The sequence below is a fragment of the Lathyrus oleraceus genome, chromosome 2, assembly GCF_024323335.1.
Source record: "Lathyrus oleraceus cultivar Zhongwan6 chromosome 2, CAAS_Psat_ZW6_1.0, whole genome shotgun sequence".
NCBI lineage: Eukaryota > Viridiplantae > Streptophyta > Magnoliopsida > Fabales > Fabaceae > Lathyrus > Lathyrus oleraceus.
The window spans coordinates 465974319-465986653 of NC_066580.1; positions in this window are offsets into that span (position 1 = coordinate 465974319).

Here is a 12335-nt window from a genome sequence, read left to right on the forward strand (position 1 = left end):
CGACTAAGAAATCATTCATTGGGGGTTTTCTTTTTTAGGAATTATGGTTGTTGTATTTTGAAGCTCATTATCGATTAACCCTAAGGCTTAACTAATTATGACATTTAAAGGCGCGTGGATAGTTTTACTTTTTAGTCCACATGTTTCACCTATAAATAAATGACTTCTGCTCACCTTCGAAACATGCGAGAAAACATATTTCTAGATAGTTTCTCACTGTCTAATCTCTCATTTCTCATTTATTCCTTTTTTACTAAATTACCATAGTGTTTTGAGAGTGAAAAATATTAGTGAGATATTTTTTATTTGTTCAAGTGTTAGGGTATTATTTTAATTTATGCAATAGGCCTTTGTCTCCTGTGTAACATATATTGTGATAAGTGTTTGTTTGGTTTGTGAGCCAAGACAATAAAATCTCTTGTTTGGTTTGTAAGATTGTCCTTCAAAATATTCATTTGATTGGTGAGTTTGTCCCATTGTTAAATCTCTCATTTGGTTCATGAGATAGCCCATCAAAATCTTCATTTGGTTCGTGAGCTTAGCCTGGTGTAAAATATCTCGCTTGGTTCCGATATTAGCCTGGTGTAAAATCTCATGCTTGGTTTGGAGGATAGATTGTGTAAAAATCCCGTTTAATTTGAAGAAGGTTTATGGGTATAACTTGTTAAAAATCTCACATCTATAGTAGAAACTCTCGAGAAGAAATTCTTAGGGAGAGGAGTAGGTGAAGTGGTTAGGTCGAACCTCTATGAATCTCCATTGCAATTCTCTAAACCTTTATCTTTTTACATTCTCGATATTTATTTATTTACGCTGTGTTTTCATATTACTTTGATTTCCTTTTCTTTATTTACTTTGATGTATATTCTTTAGTTGGTTTACAAAATTATTTCAAACAATTGATTTTATAAAAAATAATAATAATTTTACACTGTTTTTCAAATCAACGCTCGGTTTTAAAGCCAAGTACTTGATGATGAGTGCTTTAAGCACAAGAGAGTCTATTTCTATTTTCAATTGTATTTCGGCCAAGGAAGTATGAGGCCCTCTTGAGATGATCCATGAATATTTTTCTAATATCGAACAAGAGATAATGAATATACAAATCAAGAAAGATGAAACACCAAATGAATATGAAGGTCATCTTCATAGTTAGTGCTCAAACATTAAAATCCTTGGAGGTTCTTTTAAATATTTTATATCTAACAAGTATCTCAGATTCAAGAACTAGGGCAAAAAACATGATCAAATCCTTTATTCAAAAGAGAGAAGTATGTTTTTTGAGTTTCGAGAAAAATCCATGAAGAAGAAGATCATTGAGAAACTCAATGAAGTAATCCATATGTTGTAAAATGAGGGAATGGATTCAAGAACATTAGAGGAGTCATACTCTTCATCATTAAAAGAAATAAATGAAGGATCAACATTAGAGGTGTCTTTTGAAAGAGAAATAACGATAAATGAATGATCTTCTGAGAAATCATTATTTGGTAAAAATGATGAAGAAGTTTCATCTAGAAAAAGATTTGAAGAAGCTTCATCCAGTATGAGATATTAAAAATCTTCATCCAATAGAAGAAAGAAAAATCCTCATCCGATAAAATATTTGGGAGAAGAAATGATGAAGAAGCTTGATCAAGAAGAATCTTTGAAAGATCGGAAAGAACATTTGGAGATTCTTCGCATGAACATGATATAGTATCAAAAACTCATGCAAACATGTCTTCAAAAACATTCTTAAGAATTCGTCAAAAGATTCTCATGAAATATGTTCTCAAAGAAAGGAATGTGACAAAGAGGAAAGTATGTGCTTCAAAATCACAAGAGAAGACGATGACACTGAGCTAACAAATATAACCAATAAGCAAATATTTAAGTGAAGTGTTAAACTTAGTAAATATAATGAGAAATTGGAAAATATCATCATTGATTTTAAAGAGTATATTTAATTTCTTAAAAACAGAAATAAAATTCTTGGTGAAGAGATAGCTAATATTATAAATCATTCTTTGGAATCGGATAAATGTGAAACTTACGAATCTTTAAAAAATGAGGTAATTAGTTTGAATGAAACCTTAGGAAGATTTAACAAGTATAAATATAGGTTAGATTTATATGTGTCTAATCAAATAGCTTTTTACAGTAAATAGGCTTATGTTATACTCTCTTCGTCTCATAATAAGTATCTTATTTGAAATATGTGTGGTTTTTAAGAAAATAAGTAGATGTGTTAACTTTAATGATAAAACTAATAATATTTAATAAAATATCATTATTAAATATAGTTATTGGAATAGTTAAATATAGTCAAAGTTAATAAATAAGGGTATAGTAGTGGAAAAAAATAATAAATGGTTGTATTGGTATTGTAAAGAGACATTTATTTTGAGATAGAGAAAAAATGCAAATGATACACTTTTTAAGAGATGGATGGAGTAAACCTAATATATTATTTAGTAATATCTACCATGCTAGGAAGAAATTCAAACGCCTTCTTTTAAATGCAGTTTTTGTAATAAACTCGATCATATGGAACCATAGTGTTATGAAAAATTAAGTGAATTAAGATGGTCAAAAGGAAATAACTCTAGGCATCTTAAAGTCACTAACGCACTAGGACCGAAAAAGATTCGGGTACCAAAGGTGAAAAACTAATTTTCTTTGCAAGAATACTTTGCAGCGTCGAAGGGGCTAATTGATAATTTAAAGAAGTTGTGCAAAGCAAGAGTATACCAAAATAAAGATGGATATGTTGTTTGATCAAGATGATTCTTCATGGTCTTGACGACCTTTGATCAAGATAATTTTTAACAACTTTGATGGTCCAGACGATCGTGGAATTTATTGGAAGCTTTAGGTTAAAGATGTTGTGATGTTCTTGTATCTCTTGAGAATTTTGAGCCAACTTTTGTGAATGGATGATGTGATGTCATTCCCTTTAATGAGGGAGTTTTTGTTAAGAAATCTTGAGTCATTTTTTAGGTAAAACAATTTGTAGAGGTTGAATCAGAAAACTATGATTAAATCCTCTAGAAATTGGTCTTATAGATGCTTAGTGAATTTATTTTACTACCACTAACATTTTTGTTTTAGGATATATTAAAATTCAAGCAAGGTTGCCATATAAAAATGAGATATTCAATAAAGAAGTGCATTCTTGGTGAGAAAGGGGTGCATAAAGAAAAATTAATTAAGCTGAATTCCACCTAAGGTCCCAAAGACCAAGAAAGGTGGAAAAAAGGCTACATAATTGATTAACCCCAAAGGTCTAATCGATCATGAACTTTTTAAAATTCAAATTTTGCACTGTATAATCAATTAACCCTAATGGATTAATTGCTTATGACCTTAATGTGCATGCACCTTCATCAATCAATCATCGCAATTAATTACATTAACTATTTTAATAAATTATAAGGGAAAATAATATATTAGAAGCAACCTATATAAGGTATTTTTCTCTCCCCGTCATCTCATCCCATCTTTCATTCTCTTTTTCTCCTTCTTGCTCTTTAGTTGTTGTGTTTTTGAAATCTTATGTGATTTATACTCTTGTTCTTCATCCATCATCATGGTACCAAGAACATCATTCTTTAGTCGTTGTATTTCGCTATATAAGGAAGATATTCTTCTCTAGCTTACTTTTTATATATTTCTCATCCTTGGAACAGGAAAATAGATTCGACTGAGAGAATGCTACTAGAGAAACTTTAACATCTTACTTTTTGGATGTTAGTGTTTTCAAAGACTGCGAGTTATTTAAAATATTTGAAGAGACACGTCTGAGAAGCTGCATCAGCGAAGCACCGAGGGAGATCTTTCAGACCCTATTAAGGATATTCTTCACCAACATAAGATATTGTACAAATGATATTATTACATCATAAGTTTGAAAGCATCAAATATATCTATCTCGTGGAGAATTTTCTGAGATCTACAATCTTCCCTGCTCCGGTCCCTTTTATAGTGAATGAGATCAAGGTGAAGATTTCTTCGTTAATGCTTCTCATTCCTTCCTGCTAGATCTAAATTGTGGTATTCCTTTTCCTTTTCTTATGGGCAGTGTGCACCCAAACATTCGTCTCATACACTATATAGTGAACCATATTATCGTCACCAAAAAATAACTTTGGACAATTGTCAAAAGATGATGTTGTTGTAACTTGATTACTGGATAATAAAATTTAGACAAACTAATTTAGATAAATGATCCATCACATGAAGAGAAGAAAGAGAAAATGGATTATATGGTTACCATATGGTCACCTGATAATGAAAGTTTTATAGCACATTGACTTTAATGTTGAGGATTAGGAATTTTCGAAAAACTATACAAGGATTGTAAATGTTGCAGTGAGGCAGAGGCGGATTGAGATCAATAATGGATTGCCATCTCAAAAGCCTCCCAAAGTCAGAAGAGTCTCTCAAAGTCAACTAGCACAATAGCAAGCACTACAACAAGCAAAAACTTCAAATCTAGAGGATTTATATTATGAAATCTCTCATAACTAAAGTTTTCCTCCAAACTCTCATCAAAAAGCAAAAATAAGCCAATAATAAATTCAGCTTTCTGTCACATTAGCTCGCTCACATGCCGCTGCCACCAGAGTTGTTCAGTGATGATGGTAAGGACAAATAGTTTTCTTCACTTGTTTGCATGATTGTATTCCTTGTCTTTTTCTTGTTTCTGCCTTTTCCTTGCATCAATTTTCCCTTTGTAATCATATTCTCCTTTGATTAATGAATCATTTATTTTTGAAATTAAATATATCATATATTCCCCTCCTTATTCAAATTTCTTGATCTATGTATTTGTATTTGTTTCCCCTTTTGTTTATGTTTATCATTTCCTTTTTGATAATACCCGAAGGGGGAAAAGTATACTCTCAAGGGGAGTAGGGTATACTCTCTATATTTGTTATGAGGAGTTTAACCACTCCAAATTGTTATCCTTTTTTCTCTGTTTGTACACCTCCTTGAGAGATGCATTGTCATCATTAAAAAGGGGGTGAATATGGATCAATGTATCTGCATGTCACTACTACGAAAAATACCTCTAACATCGGTTGGATATGAGGTGTTATCTTGGTTTCATATTTGACTTAATGAAGGGCATAATTAAAAGTGTGTCACTTTACCTCTCAGTTGCAAGTCCAACGATGAGAAATGTGTAATGGTCATGGATTCGATCCTTAGTGATAATGTTTTGGAGTTTGTAAATGACGAAAAAACACCTTTCTCCTAGATTTTGTCTTTTAACTAAAGGGAAATATAAATTGAGTTTATTATATCTAATGTGGATTGCTTATTTCACAAAAACCTAATTGGATATATAACCTTTAAAATTTATTTATAAAATAACTATATGAAATATTATGTTATATTTGAATAACAACTTACATGAATCAATCATTTTTGAGTATCTTGTAACTCATTTTTCATCTTGTGTTTTCTAATGGTTAGAATTTCGTTCAATGTTTCAAGTTCTTCATTCAACACTTCCTTCTCTATTAATTCATTCTTCAAAGAATAAAATTTGATGCTTTATAAAATGAACAAGTATAAAATAAAGTTGAACTAAAAATCAAAGCATTAAGATAAAATGCAACCATTAAAGAACGTGAGATGAATATTGAGTTACATAATGCTCGAAAAACATTGATTAGTGTAAGATGTTTTTCAAATAAAACATTATTTTTCATATTATTATTTTCAAATTAAATTTAATAGGCTATATGTTCAAAGAGGGGTTAGTGAAACAAACAATCAATATTAGATATAATAAGCTCAATTGTATTTTCTATCACTCTAATATCCTATTGAAATGTCTGGAGAAATAAGATGAGAGATAAGATGAAATGACCTCTTTAAATAGTAAGATATAGCTTTCTAAATTTTGCTAAGTAGAACAAAAACAACAACAATAATAACAACTCAAAAACAACAATCTAAATCTCAACAAAACTAAAACAACATCATCAATAAACCTATTACGTACTTATCTCAACAAAAACAACAATATATAATATTCAATCTCAGTATAAACAATAACAACAACAACAACTCAAAAACAACAATCTCCATCTCAACAAAACTATAACAACATCAATACTAAACCTATTACATACTTATGTTGACAAAAACAACAACATATAATATTCAATCTCAGTCTAAACAACAACAACAACAACAACAACAACAACAACAACAACGACAACATTAAACCTCTAGAATTTAGGGTCTCAACAAAAATAGCAACAACAACAACAACGATATTAATGTAACATAGATAGTGATGTTTCACGTACCTGATATATGAAGAAGTCAAAGAAATAATTATGGTCCTTCCTTGTTGCAATTATTGAACGAGATCCCTAAACACATATCATCCTCATATTTCTTTAATTTTTTACGAGTTGGAGAAGATACAGATATGGAGTTACGATATGATGGCGAACGATTTGAGGATGATATATGTTTAGGGCCCTCGTTGTTAATAGAGATGATAAACTTCATTAAGGTTCTAGGTGTGTTGTTTTAGACAAGTGAAACTGAAGAGAACTACAAGCTAGGTTGTATATATATATATATATATATATATATATATATATATATATATATATATATATATATATATATATATATATATATATATATATATATATATATATATATATATATATATATATATATATATATATATATATAAGTAAGTAAACTATTTTACCTCGGTTGGAAATCACAACAGAGGGGAAAAGTCTAATATTTCATGTGTGAAAAGTGGCTTATTTTTCATTTAAAAATAAAATATGAAGGAAGAGATTACTATAAAATGAAATAAATCATTAAAAATAAATAAAAACATAAATTGCAGTTGCTAGGATTCGAAGTGTGTCCCTAAGTTAGTTTTCTCCTCAATTTTCTAATACGACTAAGGAAATAGATGTTATTTTTGTTATACAAAAATTAAAATGTGGTGCGTCAGGAATGATACCTTTTTTATTTATTTACTAGGGTGAAAACTCTGTTATAAAATGTATTATTTGTAGTAGTATGAGTAGTTTCGCAGTAGTAATACAATTTTAATGATTTTGATGATGACAACACTATGATTTGAAGTCTTTATTTGAAGTTATGATCAAGATGATTAAGATGTAAAAGTCAATCTCTTAAGAATAACACCTAATGTCAAGCAACATTCGGTGGAATCCCTGATGATCTATGTCAATCAATCTCTGATGATTGTGTCTATCAAGAAACCATATCAACAATCATAAGATAGAAGATGTGAAGTCCCTGATGAAGTGATGAATGAATGATGAATCAAGCAAGGGATATTTAATCTTCAAATATTTTGAAAGTTAGGAAGTGTAAAACATCTCTTGGTTTGTGTTTGCGTGATCATATTATTGTAAAGATATTAGAGTAATTCTTAAATTACTAAGGAATACATATACTCAGATAAAAGTGTTTTAACCTCTCTAAAATTTCTAAAACACCTTAAAACCTATAGAGGAACCATAAAGGTACTTGTTAAATTGATCAAGGATGTTTCTGATCATTTAGGAAGTTTGTATACTCTACCTAAATGATTAAGGCTTTTAACCAATCGATTAGAGTAAGATTTAAATCCTCCCAGTTGATTAATAACACTTAAAATCGATTAAGACACTATTCATTGGAGATTTTCTGTTTGACAATTACGGTACTACATATTCAAGTGAAATTAGAAGCATCATGTATGCAATTATTTGTAATGGACGAGACTCAACACGTGTCATTGGCATAGTAAGTTAGTTAATGTAAAATCATGGTCGAGTTATTTAGGAAGCTTTGAAGACAATGTTGAGGTATTTGAATGGTTCATTAAAGAGTGGTTTGAAGTACACAAAGTCATCTTAAGATAAAGAAGCTTTGGAGGATTTTCTAGATGAAATCTATGTGGGGAATGAAGACACTAGAAAATTCATGCCGAGTTTTATTTTTATGTTATTTGGAACGAGTGTAATTTGAAAATAAAATAAATATCGTGTGGTTGCTTTATCTATAATTCAAACGAAGTATATTTCCCTAGTTGAAAGGGTCAATAAATTCATTTGGTTAAAGAGATATGATTGGGGAGTTAGAAATCACTTAAGCATGTGCGAAGATACAATGTGATAGTAAAAGTGAAATCTATTTGATTAGTCATCGAGTGTATCTTTAAAGGATAAATCACATTGGCATCTGTTTTCATTTTATTAGATACATAATCAAATCGAAGAAGATTGTGATGAGGAAAGGTTCTTCAGAAGACAATCTAACATATGTGTTCACCAAATCATTACCTAAATAAATATTCAAGCATTGCATGAACTTGATCAATTTTGTCAAAAAATGATTACACTTTGGAGAGAACTACAAGGTGGTTGATGGATAAATTGTCATTACCATTATTTTTTAAGGGGGCGGAAAATTGTGAAGCGTGCCTTAAAAAATATAATTTTTTTATTATTTGACTATTACCTCACCCCTTGAGGCGACCAACTAGAACTATGAGGCACGTGTGATTCAGGGAACTTTATTACTGCCTCAACTATGAGGCATTTGAGGTGAGGTGTGAGCAAGGTTGACTCTATGGGTATGCTAGAAGTGTCACCGCACAGGACCTCCAAATTTTAAGGATCTCAAATTTAATTTGTGGGCCTAATATAAATATAAAATTAAATAATATATAATACTTGTGCTGCAGATTTACCTGCGGAATTTCTACGGTTATTTCCTGCGAATATTACCCACAAAGGATTTTAGTTGGAAATCAAAAATGGCAGGAAAAACCGCAGAAAACATGTTTTATGCATAAATTTAACTAAAATCCGCAGATAAATCCACATAAAAAACAGAGTATTTCTAATAATGTATTATATGAAGTCATTTATTATGATGAAATATTATAGAATATCATCTGTGGTTTTGTTTTCCTTCGTAATAATGTTTTAAAATTTTAGTAAATGTATTATTTCATTTACTTAAAGTATTATTAAATATAAGTAAATTATTAAATTAATTTATTTGATTTAAAATATTTTTGAATTTATTCTAGCCTAACTTTTTTACAATTTTTTTTTACTGATTTAAAATTTCATTGTGAACGACACATTAATAAATTTGATGAAGTAGTCGTGAGACCTAGAAAAATCAAATTATACTCCCATATTTTGTAATTTCACTTTGTTAATTGTTTATTAATTAATACACTTTATTATTAATATTGTCGAAATTGTTCAAAAAATTATTATCTTTCATTAAATGGTATGCAATTTTTTATAAATCAAGAGTAGGAAAATGAGCCAAGTTTTTACAGAATATTATATATTATTTTCTATATATATATATTTAATTTTATTTATAAATTTAATAAAATATGATTTTTTAATATGTTGTATTTTTATCTATTAAAGACCTAATTCTAAAATAATTCAGGGTTCTAAGTTATTTGGATCGACCCTTGTTGTGAGCTTTATATGATGAACATTGGCAATGAAACAGAAGGTGCTTCAAAACATGTGCGTGTCATACTCAAAAAAAATTCTGTCTTGTTTAGATGACGAAGGTTTTCTACATAATGGAGATTAGAGAGACAAAAAGAAAACTTTTTAAGAATTCTTAATCTAAGGTTTTAGGTGATCTTTGATTATAATCTATAGCTTGATTCTTTACTTTGTTATTGTTAATTTGTAATTTACTTAATTGATAGATTAATTATTGCCTAAACTTATCTAGTAAGGTTGTCATTATTCTTTATCGTCCCCATCATTGTTTTTGATATGCTTAAATCCTTTATGTACTAGCAAACATTGTCTTAATAAGTTAATATGAAAACATGTGAGGAATGGAATGGGAAAATCACCCTAAGCATAGCATGTCCATCTATTCTGCTTTCACTTTTTGCACCTGGTCCTCATTTTCCACCTCAAACATTTGCAAAAAAAAACATGGAGGGTTGATACTCCTTGTTCCATTCCCAAGCAATATAGAAATATTCTTGACTCAATTTTATATACCCGTCAAAGGTTTCTGTCAACTAGCACCACTTTTTATAATAACAAATTTTTTTTATCAAAATAATTTATTTTACAAACATTATTATAATTTATATTCTAACTAAACTAAACCAAAAGTGCAATACAACCATAAAAAAAAATTCATTAGATTTCTTTCTCAAAAATATCTCATACATACATTCAAAATATACCCTAACAGGTCCCACCCAAGACCAAAACAAGCCCTTCACCGTTCATTAAGTTAATATAAGTAAAAACCATTGGTTTGGGTTGCATGTAAAAGATGCCAAAGTTATCTTTTTCAGCCCCACACGTTCTTTACTTTGGGTATAAAAACTTCCAGCACTTGAGGAATAGGGTTATAGCCAACTCAAAAATGAGGCTTTCTATTTTACTTTCTCTAGTTATCATTGTGTTGGCTGTTACAAAGCCAAACACAGTATACTGTAGAAACTATCCCTCCAAAGTTAAGGCCATTGTTGAAGAACCTATAATGAAAGAGAAGTACAGTGATGTTTTCAGGGTTTTGATTGATGGTAAAGTTCATACTATGTCTTCAGGGCCAAGTGAAAAAGGCCCAGGTCATTGATATATACAATGTTTTTCTTCATTACTGGTTTTTAATATTATAGGTCAGCTTTATTTTTTATTATTTTGAGAAGATGATAGATCAGATTTGTATATCAATTATATGTATAATGTAAATTTTTGTCTATACGATATTAATAAGAAAAATATAAAAATATATGTATTTATGTATATATTTTTTTTGTCTTACAAAGGGATTCAAATTACTGCTTCTTTAAAGCATTAGATTCGTATTAATGCGTTTGAATAAAATCAGAATTTTCAAATCAATCACTTTAAATACGCGGTCGTCAAAGTGATTTACTAACCTACATGAGGTTGAGAAATAAAGATAAAGTTATGTATGAATTAAAATTGTGTTCAAATATACTATCATAAAGAAATTAAGCCAATAAATAAAAACCGACAATTTTTGTTGTTGATATTCTCTTTACTTTTTACTTTACAAAAATTAAGAAAAATAAATACATTAAATTGTTCTAGGTGGTGGTAAAATAATTTTTAATTTTACAAGAATGGTATTCAATTCGTCCTCGGTCATATGAACGAATTTAAAAAAATATTCTTTTGAAAAAAAACACAGATTCTTCCGATCTTATGAAATTTATCATATTTTAAATTGTCGTTAAAATTAATGAGCAATTATAGCTATGTGACACTCTCACATAACAATTTCTTTTATTTTCTATTTTCTTGAAACGATGTGGTTGTTTAAATATATTTTTATTTTTCATCTCAATTATTTTAAATTTATATAGTTATTACAACTGATGAATTTATAAATCTAATTTATAAAACAAAATTTTGAGCTAAGGGAGTGTTCCAACCTGAACCTTAAAAAGGATAAAACAAATTACTTTACCAACTGAACTAAATGCTTCTATTTATTATGTTCTTATATTAAACATTTGCTCTTTTGCCATATTGATGGCTCTTCAGATATTCTTAAAAGAAATATTATAATAAAATTCATACAACCTAAGATTACCAAATATTTCAAACACATCCCTTCGCTTAAAGCTAGTAAAGTTAGAAGGAAGAGATCGATTGTTTTGTAGTCTTCTAGGAAGGCTATGAGTTTTTTTTTTTTTAATGTTAGTTGAGTCTTTTGAATATCCTCGGACTGGGGAGTAGGATAAGAACATAAATAAAGTGAATGAGTAGTTGTTTCTTAATCCCCAAATATCCTAGCAATTCAATAGACTAAATTGATTAGAATTTCTTCTTCTCGGCTTCATTGTTATGTAGAAACCTTTTTTATTAAGTGGAGAACTTCTCCATTTATTGGTGATGGTGGGGTTCTATCTGGTGCTGTTCTAAGGGATCTTCTTTTTTCTCTTTCTCTAGTTTTTGGTTAGTTAGGTATTTATTTGTCGTAGGAGTTGTCAAATCTATTTATTTTATGGTTAATATTTATTATAAGTGTGTATTGTCTGGTATGAGGGTCATGTGGGGTGACTCGATTCTCTCTTGAGGTAATGTTTGATGTGTTTGGAAGACTACAACTCCACTTGTATTCCGAGTGTATGTGAGAGGGTGTAGGTGTGGATTTCTCTAGTAATGTGTGTAATGTGAATTGTTCCACTTTCAATAACTTCATTTTTCAGATGAAGTTGATTAATCTTCCTCTCTTAGGCAGGAAATTTACCTAGTTCCATTCTAATAGGGTAGCTATTAGCAAACTAGATATGATTCTTGTATATG